The 13,238-nt window shown below is 37.0% G+C and overlaps 1 long non-coding RNA gene across 1 annotated transcript; it reads left to right on the plus strand.

The window, feature by feature from the left end:
* Positions 1-9,789: 9,789 nt before the first annotated feature.
* Positions 9,790-10,512, plus strand: LOC140978945 (uncharacterized). Its single transcript, XR_012175682.1, has 3 exons — positions 9,790-9,978; positions 10,063-10,150; positions 10,246-10,512. It is a non-coding gene; the product is annotated as an uncharacterized lncRNA (long non-coding RNA).
* Positions 10,513-13,238: the final 2,726 nt, after the last annotated feature.

Below are 13,238 nucleotides of genomic sequence, written 5' to 3' on the forward strand. Positions count from 1 at the left end.
TGTCAGAACAGAACCAACTGGTTCAGTCGAGAAGTCTGCTGATCAATTGAGCAATGATACTATGTCACTGTTTATTAAAAAATTCGGAAGATCCATGAGAAAAAATCAAGGGAACTTCCAGAAGAATTATCAGAGAAATAATTCTAAAGAGGAATCAAATGGCTGCTACAACTGTGGCAAACCCGGTCACTTCATTACTGACTGTCCCAAACCCAAGAAGGACAGTCAAGGCTCGACTGAAAGAAGAAAGAAGTCATATGAGCATAGAAAGAGATCCAAAGACGATAAGAAGTTTTCCAGGAAGAAGCATGAGGTACTCTTAGCTGAAGAAAGTAAATCTAAATGGGCAGAAACTGACAGCGAGGAGTCAGAACCAAAAACCTCATGCAGTTCCAGTGATGGTGAAGAGGAAGTGAAGTGTCTAATGACTGGTGATACAGAAGAGGAGTTAAGCAGTCAACAAGTATTTAACTTCAGCTCAACTGATTTCACTAGAAAAGAACTTATTTCAACTCTTCATGACATGCTTAATGAGTATCATAAGCTTGCCTTATCGTTTGAAAAGGCCAGAGGAAAGCAAAATGATCCCATAGACAATAAAACTAAAACTGATGAATCCGTTGATGTGTTGAGTCTGAAAAGGGAGATTGCTGAGCTCAATGCTGAAAAGAGCAGGAATCAATCAATTATTCAAAAGTTGACGCTTGTAAATACAAAGCAAACTGAGCTCATTCAGGCTTGGAAAAAATCATCTGTCACATTAACTGAAATGCAGAACTCACAGAAATCAGTTACTGATAAAACTGGTTTAGGGTTCAGCACCCAAGATGAAATGATTCCCAAAGATACTCGACCAAAACTGAATATGGATAAAGGGAAATACATTCACTTTGTCAAATCAGTTATGGTACAAGAACAAGTTGAGCCAAGTAAACTGGTTGAAAAGCCCACTGAAAGTACGAACAAGGCTAGAAGATATGGTATTGGTTATAGGCCAAAAGTTTCAACTGACTCACGTAGTCAGTCATCAAAAAGATTCAGCAGGAAATACTCAAATGGCTACTCCAATTACTATAACAGCAAGTCGGTTCAGAAAAGATATCGGCTGAACAATCAGTCGAACAAAGCTAAATCACATGTTGTATCATCTGTACACTACACACCAAACACACACAAATCGAGAAAGACCATCTGGAATACATCAACTGGACAGTCAGTCAGACTAATCCAAGTCTGGGTTCCTAAAGGACTAATCAGTTTAGAACCCAAATAGAAAAGGGTACCAAAAATTATATCTTGTGTGTGATTGCAGGTAACAGGTAAAATTAAAGAATCAATCTGGTACTTGGATAGTGGATGCTCACGACACATGACAGGAAATGCAGATCTGATATCTCAACTGATCAAGTACACTGGACCAAACATCAGTTTTGGAGATAATTCCAAAGGTAAAACTGTGGATAAGGGTAAGCTTATCCATAGTAACTTTACGATTAATGATGTTTTATTAGTTGAGAATCTCAAGTATAATCTGATTAGCATCAGTCAGTTATGCGATAACGGATTCTCAGTTCAGTTTGACAAACACTCTTGTTAGGTCAAAGACTCAACTGATGAGGTTATTCTAACTGGCAAACGGTGTGGAAACACTTACAAAATCAGTTGGAATGATCAACCTTATGCACCAGTATGTTTCATTGCTTCAAAAATTTCTAAAAACTGGTTGTGGCATAAGAGATTGAACCACCTGAACTTTAAATCCAATGCATATCTGAGTAACCACGATCTTGTAACTGGTTTGCCCAAAATGGACTTTGTCAAAGATAAAATTTGTTCAGTATGTCAGTTTGGTAAACAAGTAAAATATTTTTTTAAAAACAAGGGCCGTAAATCTTCTTCCCGATGCTTAGAACTATTACATATGGATCTTTTTGGTCCAATATCAATCATGAGTTTAGGGGAAATGAAATATAACTTGGTGATTGTGGATGATTTTTCAAGATTTACTTGGGTTATTTTTCTCAAATCCAAAGACCAAACTGCTGCACAACTGATAAAGCTTTTCAAAAGATTATTAAATGAAAAATCAGTTGGAATTTATAGAATCAGATCTGATCGAGGAACTGAATTCATCAATCAAACTCTTTCAAATTTTTTAGAAAATGTTGGAATTAAGCATGAGCTCTCAGCAGCTAGAATCCTCAGCAAAATGGTGTAGCTGAAAGGAGAAACCGGACCCTTAAAGAAGTTGCTAGAACAATGCCTGCTGATTCAGTCGTTTCTCAAAGGTTTTGGGCAGAGGCAGTAAACACTGCGTGTTATACTCAAAACAGATCGATGATTAATAAGAATCATATGAAAACACCATATGAGATCTGGAATGGAAGAAATAGTGTGGTCTCCTACTTTAAAATATTCGGCTGCAGATGTTTTATTCTCGATAATGATAAAAATCATTTAAAAACCTTTGATGCAAAATCTACTGAGGGAATATTTCTTGGATATTCTTCAGTTAGCAAAGCATATAGAGTTTTCAATAAAAATTCTTTGAATGTTGAAGAATCCATCCATGTTGTTTTTGAGGAAAACACTTTAACTGATAAGCCAACTGATCCAGTTGAGCTAATTGATAGACTTACAGAGATCAGTTTGGAGGATGAAGATGAAGAAGATAATCATATCAATCACAACAACTTCCAAACACCAGAACCAGAAGTATTAGAACAACCAGTTGAACAGGAAGCTATTCCTGATGTTCAGTTGGAGGAGCCTATTGAGAATATTCAACTGCCAACTGATGAAGCTCCAACTGATACAGAAGCAGTTACCAACTTGGATACAACAAACACTGAACTCAGATGGAAGAAATCACATCCTCCAGAATTGGTGATAGGTAATCCATCTGATCCGGTAAGAACAAGAAATCAGATGCTTAATTTATTTATTCATTCAGCTTTCGTATCACAACTTGAACCAAAGAAAACTAATGAGGCTCTTATTGATCCAAACTGGATAAATGCAATGCAAGAGGAGATAAATCAGTTTACCCATAACAATGTCTGGAACTTAGTTCAAAGACCACTTTCAAAAACTGTTATAGGTACAAAATGGGTGTACAGGAACAAACTGAACGAAGATGGTTCAGTTGTGCGCAACAAGGCGAGATTGGTAGCACAAGGATATAGGCAGGAAGAAGGAATTGACTATGATAAAACATATGCCCCAGTTGCAAGACTAGAAGCCATCCGAATATTCCTTGGCTATGCATCATTCAAGAACTTCAAAGTCTACCAGATGGATGTGAAAAGCGCATTTTTAAACGGTCAGCTGCAAGAAGAAGTCTATGTAGAGCAACCTCCAGGTTTCATCAATCATACTTTTCCTGATCATGTCTATCATTTGAACAAAGCCTTATATGGTCTGAAACAAGGTCCAAGAGCTTGGTATGAAACGCTTTCAAAATTTCTAACTGATCATGATTTTTCAGTTGGATCAGTTGATAAGACCTTGTTCAAATTCTATAAGAATGATCATATTCTACTTGTTCAAATTTAGGTTGATGATATTATATTTGGGTCAACCAACCCCAAAATTATGCGAGAAGTTTGCTAAGTTGATGCATGACAAATTCGAAATGAGCATGATGGGTGAACTGACATTTTTCCTTGGGCTGCAAGTGAAGAAACTGGAAACTGGTATCTTTATCAGTCAGACCAAATATACGAAGGAACTGCTTAAGAAATTTGGCATGGAATCATGCTCAGCAGCAAGCACTCCCATGAGTTCATCAGTCAAACTAGACAATGATCAAGGGGGAATATCAGTTGAGGCGACATTATACAAATGTTTAATAGGTCCATTATTGTACCTAACTGTTAGTCGTCCTGATATTGTATTTGTTGTATGCATGTGTGCTCGATTTCAAGCAAACCCTAAGCAATCACATTTATCAGCCGCCAAAAGGATTTTAAAATACCTTAAGGGCACACAAAATGTTGGGCTGTGGTATTCTAAAGACTCATCTTTCAATTTAGTTGGATATTCAGATGCAGATTATGCAGGATGTAAACTTGATCGAAAAAGTACAAGTGGATCATGTCAGTTTCTAGGAGACAGACTGATCTCTTGGTTCGGCAAGAAGCAAACATCCATAGCCACTTCCACGACTGAAGCAGAATATCTTGCTGCTGGAAGTTGCTACGCTCAACTGCTCTGGATTCAGCAACAACTGAAAAACTATGGAGTTATCGCCAAGGAATCGCCTATATTTTGTGATAATACAAGCACAATTGCTATCACGTATAATCTAGTTCTTCACTCAAGGACCAAGCACATCGATGTCAGGCATCACTTCATCAGAGATCATGCCCTGAAGAAGGACATCAGACTGGAATAAGTCTCAACTGAGCAGCAAGCAGCGGATATCTTCACCAAACCACTACCCGAGACTAAGTTTTCTCCCTTGCTAGGTCCTGCTCCATCTCGAAGGCTGGTAATACTCGCTAACACTGGCTCTAACCCATAAATAGCATAGTCGAACATAGTACGAACCTGAGTAAGAATATAATCAAAATGAATCTCAGAGTAATACTCTGCTCTTTGCAGGGCTCTCACCTCTCGATCAACAAACCCGTGTAACTCAAACAGACTCAAGATCATCCTATCTCTCTCATACACCGCTCGACCTATGTCACCCCTATAGGGTGGAATCTGTCTCATCAGTGCATCATCCAAGGGAGTGGGATAATACTCCGGAATCCCCATGGCATCAACGTGCCATCTATAAATAGCTAACTTGTTCCTCATGTCTTGATTCTCTCGAGTTAAACGATAAATCTCCTCTTCAAAAAAGACTCGATCAGTCGCCCTAGCGGCCCTCACTGTATCACTATCCTCAGAAATCTGAAGAGTAACATGGTTGGGATAATACGATAAACCTCGATCTCCAGGTGTAAAAGTCAAGGTCGGGGAATATGTACGGACATAAATAGTGTCTAAACGACCTCCCTGGCTACTGATAGAGTCGGACATCCTGTGATAAATCAATAAATTTATGGAAACGATAATTAGTGATTAGCCTATATTAAAAGAAATATAATTTTTTTTGTTTATCCTTCTAGGTAACCTTATCCTAGCCTGAACCTGGCTCTGATACCACCTCTGTGACACTCTGTCTTGAAACTAGACCTCAATGAATGCCACATTCCCTAATAATACCTCATAAGAGAATTATGTCTCTTTAGAAGTATCACAGGCAGTAATATGAACTATTAAAGAATTTTATTAGTGGAAGCGAAACGAACAAGTACTAGTAAATTACGATAAAGTTTTACATGTACAAAAATAATGGTTAGTAAAGAATAACGAGCCAAGTGAACTAATATACCCGGACCAAAGTCACGTTGTTCAATGAACTCAATCTTCAGACCAAAGTCCGTTGTCCAAGGCTCTGTTTTGGTCAATCACCTTATCATTCAGTCATTCATTCATTTATTTGATGATTAACCAAAAATTCATTAAGTGGAAGTTTGATACGAATCACATCTAGTATGATGATATTACAATGAGAACGTTACATTGAAGCATTCAATCTTTTCGAAAAAGTAATACCGGCATGAATAAGGAGTCAGTAGGATAGAAAAAGACATTCAGGATGGGGCATATTTCATATGCATCAACGCGATTCAAATATACAAAATTTATGCACAGGCGTAAGAAATCAATAATTCGTAGTGAATATTGTTAAAGAATATCATATCATAATTTCCAGGCCAAATGCCAAAGGCTGTATAGGAAGAACGATAAAAATTTCCTCACCTTGAGACTTACTATGGATGAGAGTCAGAGTTCCAAGTTCAAGTCAATCCTATTGACCAATGTGATTATCATTAGTATAGTAAACACTTTTTTTGATATAGATTATCCCTAAATTTTTACCAAAATAAAGAATATAACTTTATAAACTTTATTTATTGACTAAAAGTTCATAAAATTTTTTATTATATTTACTTTTAATATTTCTTTGTCAGAATTATTTTCTAATAGTCAAAACTATTTTTAAAATTCACAATAATTAATATTTGACTTCAAAAATTACAATATTTTCTATACCAACTCTTATTATATTATTAACTGAAAAAAATTCAAAATAGGTAATATTTGAAATTATTTTATCATTAATCGATATATATATAACATTTAATATATAACTCACAAAAATCATAATAAATAACTTGTGAAGGCTATGAACATTTATACAAAGGTTTATATGATCATGTAGATAGTATATCATATCCGAAAATCATAGTATTTCTCTTTAAAAATTCACAGTAAATGCAATACTCATCCAAAATTTATGAAACTTGTACAGTAGCCTGGAATAATATAGAACATGCTTCGAAAAATGAAACCTTCGCCACGCGCCGATTCCGGCGGCGCGTGGTCGGCTTCCGACCACCACGCGCGGCCAAGATTTTTCCATAAAACGTAAAATACGATTTCCTACAACTCTTATGTTATAGGTTTTCTGAAATTACCAGCCGAAACGTGCCAGAAAAAGAAAAACTAGTAAAACTCACACCCCGACTTCAGCTGCCGGAAAACACTATTTTCGAGGCCGATTCCGCAAAACCAAAGACATGAATGAGAAGTATGACATACAATGAACAATTTTTGTGTTTATACTAAGGTGAAATACGGTCAGCAAAGAAACGGAAATTGGGAGTGAAAACAGTACCTGAAAAACGAGTTTTCCGGCACTATTCCTTTCCCGGACAATAGCGATTTCTGAATTTTAACGAAAAATCGCCTGATGATTTTTCGATACCTCCTTTTGTGGTATATTTCTGGGTAAGTTGAGAGTGTTGTAGAATTTTTATAGAATATTTTGAAGGGTTTTTGGTATATAAATATATTTTTGGCCCCTTTTCTCTACTTTTTGAGCTATAAACTCTCACCACTCCACCCTATACTAGACCCACTCCTTAAACTCGAAAATTTGGGCTGAGAACTCTTGAAATTCTTTAGGTGATGGGTGCATTTTATAGGCAATGATCAAGCCTTATCTCCAATCTATGATGAACAAATCTTGATGATCGGTTGGGCAAGAAAGGAGGTGGTGTGTTGGTTAAACAACTATGATGATGGTATGTAGGTATGTATGCATGTATGAATGTGCATGTATAAATATAATATATTAGTTATTTCATTTGATTTTATTTTTTATAAATAAAAAATTATTAGTAATATATAATAATTAGATATATACCTAATTATGGGGTATTACAGTTATTTTTTCAGTTTTAAAAAAAACCTGTAATGGGATGGATATAAGTTTTGATTCAGGTATGATTCCTTACATTAGCAAGTGGTTGTTGGTCAATTTCTTCTGTTAAAGTTATATATATTGTATAAGTTTAGTATTGATACAATTAACTAAAGGCAATTAGGAACAGGAAGAGGACATCAAAGGAACAGAGAATCTTATTCCTTACTAAATATAAAATTCTACCCTAATTTGGCGGGCAAGCTCGCCCCGTTTAGGTCCGCCCCATCTTGGCCCGCAACCAAAATGGGCTGCTATTTTATAAACCCAACCTACTCAATTTTTATAGCGGGGCGGGTCGGCCCGACGGGCATAACCCAATTTGACAAGTCTAGACATGAATCAATAATCAGTAATGTAGAAAATATATATTACTACAATTTGTTAATAAATTTCAGTGTTTCAAATTTACAGATTTCAGAAATCAGACTTTAAACACATACAATATGTGCTGGTTAGTTTTAAATCAAAGCATACGAATTAAAACAGAAAGCTCATTTACATAATAAGCTTAATAAGGTTTTGGTTGAAGTCTGCAATGGTTTGTCATCGCTACTGAAATGCTTCTAAAAAATAAGGTTATTCTTTGCTTCGAAATTTAGGTGATGTGTCGCATATTTTGAGTAACACTAACTCAGAAATTCATATGTTATTTAATGGTCAGTACCTGTCTTTATCTACCATGATTTCGAGATAGTGGATCAGTTACAAGTTCGTAACAACAACTGACTGTTAGGATCGTCTGCTGAAATGGTCCGCTGAAACTTCGCGGTGTTGAATCCCTCGGCTGCTGAATCTTGACTGTTGACTTTGGCCATGCTGAAATCGTCTGTTGAATTCAGTAGCTATTCTGAAATTGCTAGGTTTGCTAATAAAATTAAGTTTGACGAGGATGAAGACTCACCAAGTAGAAAAAACGGGGATTGATGTGGAGATAAGGATGAGTTTAGAATCGAGGGATGGGGAAGGCATTCTCGCTCAGCATCATCCTAAGTTTGATTTGTAAAATAATGGGAACTAGAATTGGAATAATTAATAGACAAAAATATGAATATGCGTATATCAACATATGGATATGAATTGCCAGAAATTTTGAGATTAAATATTTTATCAAATGGTGAACTATACAATAACAGGAAGAAATATAATTTAAAAGATTTAAAATCCTAATGAGTCTAATAGCATTGAGACCCTTGTGAAAAACCTAAAGATCATGAAACCCTTTTAATGGCTAATTAGTCATTCATTTTTCGAAACACACCCTCCTCCGTCTTAGAATTTATCCACACGCACTGTGAATGCAATATTTTTGGGTTTTTTTTAAATTAATTTATTTTTTAATTTTATTTTCAAAAATAATTTAAAAAATATTTATATTGCAACTTTACGGCAATCCGTGCTTACAAAGCACGGATGGTGCGGACGTGGAGCGTCGTCCGTGCTTTGTAAGCACGGATGATGCTCACGTTGGAGCGTCCGCGCTCACGGAGCACGGGTGCTAGAGCGTCCGTCCTCCGTAAGAGCGGACACTCCACGTCACCCCTCACCCTCACCTTATCCTCCTTCTTTATCTCTTCATTCCTCCTTCTTTACCCATTATTTTTTCCTTCTCTCTTCTTCATAATTTTCCCTCCCCTCTCAAAAGTTTTTCGACATCGGTGCTTACCTTATATTGAATTTTAGAAGATCGACAACATATTTCAGAATGACAGAGAATCGAGGTCCCGAAGATTTCAGTGTCCTCTATTTACAAGAGACACATATGTCATCAACAATTTCTTCCTTAACAGTTGATGACATTATCAAAGTGAAGAGGTCAGACAATTTGATTTGGAAGTTATACACTGATAATTATATACACAATCGTGTACTTACATTTTTGAATCATATGGGTTTCTATGGAGTTTTAGAATGTGGTTCACAACTTTTTGATATTCATTTGATTACTGCTCTTGTTGAACGTTGGCGACGCGAGACACACACGTTTCATTTTCCATGTGGTGAAGCAACCGTCACGTTACAAGATGTTTCAATAATTTGGGGTCTAACAATTGATGGTGAAGCAGTCACTGAAATAGATGTATCACATAAAGTCGAGGAATGACAACACATCTGTTTGGATTTGTTGGGATTTTTGCCACCATCAAAATATTTGAAAGGTGGTCATCTGTCTATGACTGCACTATACGATCATTGTATGTCTAACATTGTTACTGATGATACTTCAGAAGTAGATGTTGTTAAATTTACCCGTTGTATAGCGTTAATGATTATTGGAGGAATAATGCTCCCTGACTATCAAGGAGGGTCTGCTAGACTAATATTTTTGCAACTGCTACGTGATATTGATAATGTGAAGTCTTATAGTTGGGGTAGTGCAGTTTTAGCATTTCTACACCGTGAGTTGTGTAACGCGTCACGTATAGAGAAGACTACAATGGCTGAACCTTTATATATCATGCAGGTATAATTAATGTAATGTGATTATTTAACATAATGTTTTTGTTAATTTTGTTGATATATTTTTATTATTATAAGCAGATATGGGCATGGAGCAGGATTAAATGTGTTAACCCCGACCGAGGTGGGTTAACATTAGGTGTACCTCCCGTTGATTCAGATGCTAATATTTCAGTTTCTCCATATGGTGCACGGTATTATTTGAAAATTATTGTGGTAATATCATATATATATCTCGTATAAATTTTTTATATGTAATTATTTTTTTTAAATTGTAGGTGGAAAATTGAATTCAGTTACACACATTCGCCAACACATGCTGTAAGAATTATAAGGGATTCTATAGATCGTATGAATATTAACGAGGTATTCTTTAATTTTAATATTTAATAGTGATTAAATGAAGATGATTTTGTTTTGAGTAGATGAATTTATAATATGAACATTTTAATTTTTTACAGTTTAATTGGGTCGTTTATCAGAAGAATGACATAGATGTGAAGACGATTATAGATTCATACGAAAACAAAATATGGCGATGTGTTTGTCCTCTTATATGCTTTGACATTGTGGAGATGCATCGTCCTAATCGGATGATGCGACAATTTAGAAGACGACAATCAATTCCAGGGTCTGCCATCGACAATGATGATATGCATAATATCACCAGAATAGGACATCGAAACACCGATTGGAGAGATTATCATGGAAATTCAATTGAGTTGTGGAATAATAGGCTGAGATATGTTGCAAAAGGGGTGCGACACGTGCGATCGATGCAAACTGAAGAAGACTACTTCCAATGGTATAATCGAATAACTGTTCGCACCATATTACCTGTTGTTTCTGTCGTTGGTTTTCAACCATATCCGTACAATACTTTTGTCGGACAATTTAATGTCCAACAAAATTTCAGTACGCCTTCTCCATTTTCACACCATTCATCACTCGGGTAGGGAGGTGACATGGTTACGCAACCAACTGGGTTTGCAGGAACATCTAATATTATTCCGTCAACTGAATTGAATGTTGCAGGAACCTCAACTACTCAACCTGGTTTTTTCAGTGATTCAAGGTTTGTTGACTTTCGTTCATTTGGTCAGCCGGATTCTCATACTCTGTATTGGTCGAACACACAAAGTTTTACGAATATGCTTAATGTTGGTCCTCAGCATCTTGTGCATGACACTCGACCACAGAGGAATTTTATTTCACCTATCACTTTTCCAGGTTATTCAAATGAGGAAAATCCTGAACATGTAGGATTGCGTAGAGGGACGAGAAGACGCAATCCACCTGATTGTGGGACCGGAAACCATTTGTATCATTATAATAATGACGATGATTCTTCAACTTAAATGTAACTATATCAATTCTATTATTGTATAGTTTGCATTGTATAAATTGTACCATTTCTACAATATATTGATAATAAGCGAAAGATAAACGGAATATAAGATTAAAAAATCATAAGTGCCTAGTAAAAAAAAGAAACACAATTAAACAAACACGTCCACAAGAATGTTTTAACATTTACACGTCCGAACACAAGAAAGTACACGATTGACAGATAAAATGAAAAAACATAGTTGACGTCTATGTTATCAAATTTGTCATTCTTCCGTTCGTGATCACCTGCGAAAATAAAATAAATTACAATTATTAAACCCCAAACTTTAACACATGCAATGTATGATTTGTATATTAATAAACAAATAAAAGCATGTGATATCATACCTCACTCAACTTGAATAAGGAATCGTTGATCACAGCTCATCCTCGTCATTCTCTGGTGGCACTCCCGATGCATCCCCTTGCTGCTGATAGTCATATTGAAAATGGAAAAGAGGAATGAACGGCGGAGGTGGAGGGATGGTCCCTGGGTCAACACCCCTATGGATTAGCATTGTCTGCATCATGTACTCGACATAGGCAAAATGTTCATTGTGGTTCAAGTTAACTTGTTCTTGATGAGCCATGAAGGCAAGAGTCTCATCTACTTTGTCATTTTGGGACCGCCTGCGGGGCTGTGGGCGACGCGGGGCGACGGTGCTCGATCCACCTGTATCTCCCTCATGAGTGGGGAAGTCTAACTGTCGTTTCGTGTACTTCCGTTGAAAGTCATCTGCACAAATGGGCTTCATTGGTTGCAGCCACTCCTCATCATCACGAAATACAACCCTTGACCTCGCACACAACTCTGATATGATTGTGGGAAAGAAAAGCCCGATGTGTCTATTATTCACGCTCATCATGATCTGAGAATAGATGAGCTTTCCTACATTGATGTTGTAACCCTCATGTATCGCATATAGCACCACGGCCCGCTCTTTTTGTACTTCACTCTTGTGCGAGACCGGCATCATTCTCCTTGCCAGAAACAAATACCAAAGGGCAATATCTGCCGTCAAATATTTCTCATCAAAACAACTGGGTGACCCTCCTATTGGTTTCCAGATCGCCCTAGGATGACAGAGTTTGTGGTTTATCATAGCGTAATCCGGGGCAGCAACCAAAGCCAGGAAGGCAAAATCATCGACCTCGGGCGTTTCTAATAATGCATTGATATTACCCGAATCATACGACACAAGTCTACCCCGAACAAAGGCCTTGTTATCCGTCCTCTCCCCCGTATTTGCATAAAATTCTCGCACCACTGAGACCACCACCGCGTTAGGTTGAGCCCCAAATTTTACCCATCCCGTCTCTCCAACTCCACAAGAGGCCCTACGTATCGATCCTCCCTTTGCCTACGAAATCCTCGCTCAGTAATCTGGTTTCTATGAATTTTTGCATGTTCATACCGAGCCTTAGCCGCCTCATTCACAAATCTACTTCTATCAAATGACGAATAAGAGGAAGAACTAGGATTACCTTTCGACTTCTTAGGAGCCATGGAGATAAGAATTACAGGTGGTGAATTGTGTTGAAGAAGATGGCCGGAGAATGAGAGAAGAGGAAGAGGAATTTGTATTAAGAAATTATAGATAAGGGGATTCGAGAAAGAGGAATTTCTAGTTAGGGATTTGAGTGAGAAGGAGAAGGGGAAAAAGTTTGTAGAATGAGTGAATGGGAGGGGAGAGAAGGGGGAGCGGCTTTATACCCGCTCGCGCTCGAGCGGTGAAAAAATACCGCTCGGGCGTGGGGCTGGGTAAAAAAATTTCCCAGCCACTCTCGCCGAGCGGTTATATTTTCTGGTCGCGTCCGAACTCGATGATTGCTCGTCTTTTAATTTTTTTGTAAAATTAAATATTTGAAAAGTAAATATTCAAAAACATAAAAAAAATGTACATAAAGTTATTCTCAATTAACATATCAAGCGTTATTACATCATAACAAAAGACTTCATCAATGTTGTCTCTCTCTGGAAACCGCTGTGTCCATCTCATTTCGCAATCGTGTTGTTCTATCTCTACCAACTCTTCTTCTTTCACGTCTAACAGGGTTGTGGTTC

This window comes from Primulina huaijiensis, chromosome 6 (genome assembly GCF_012295235.1).
Source record: "Primulina huaijiensis isolate GDHJ02 chromosome 6, ASM1229523v2, whole genome shotgun sequence".
NCBI lineage: Eukaryota > Viridiplantae > Streptophyta > Magnoliopsida > Lamiales > Gesneriaceae > Primulina > Primulina huaijiensis.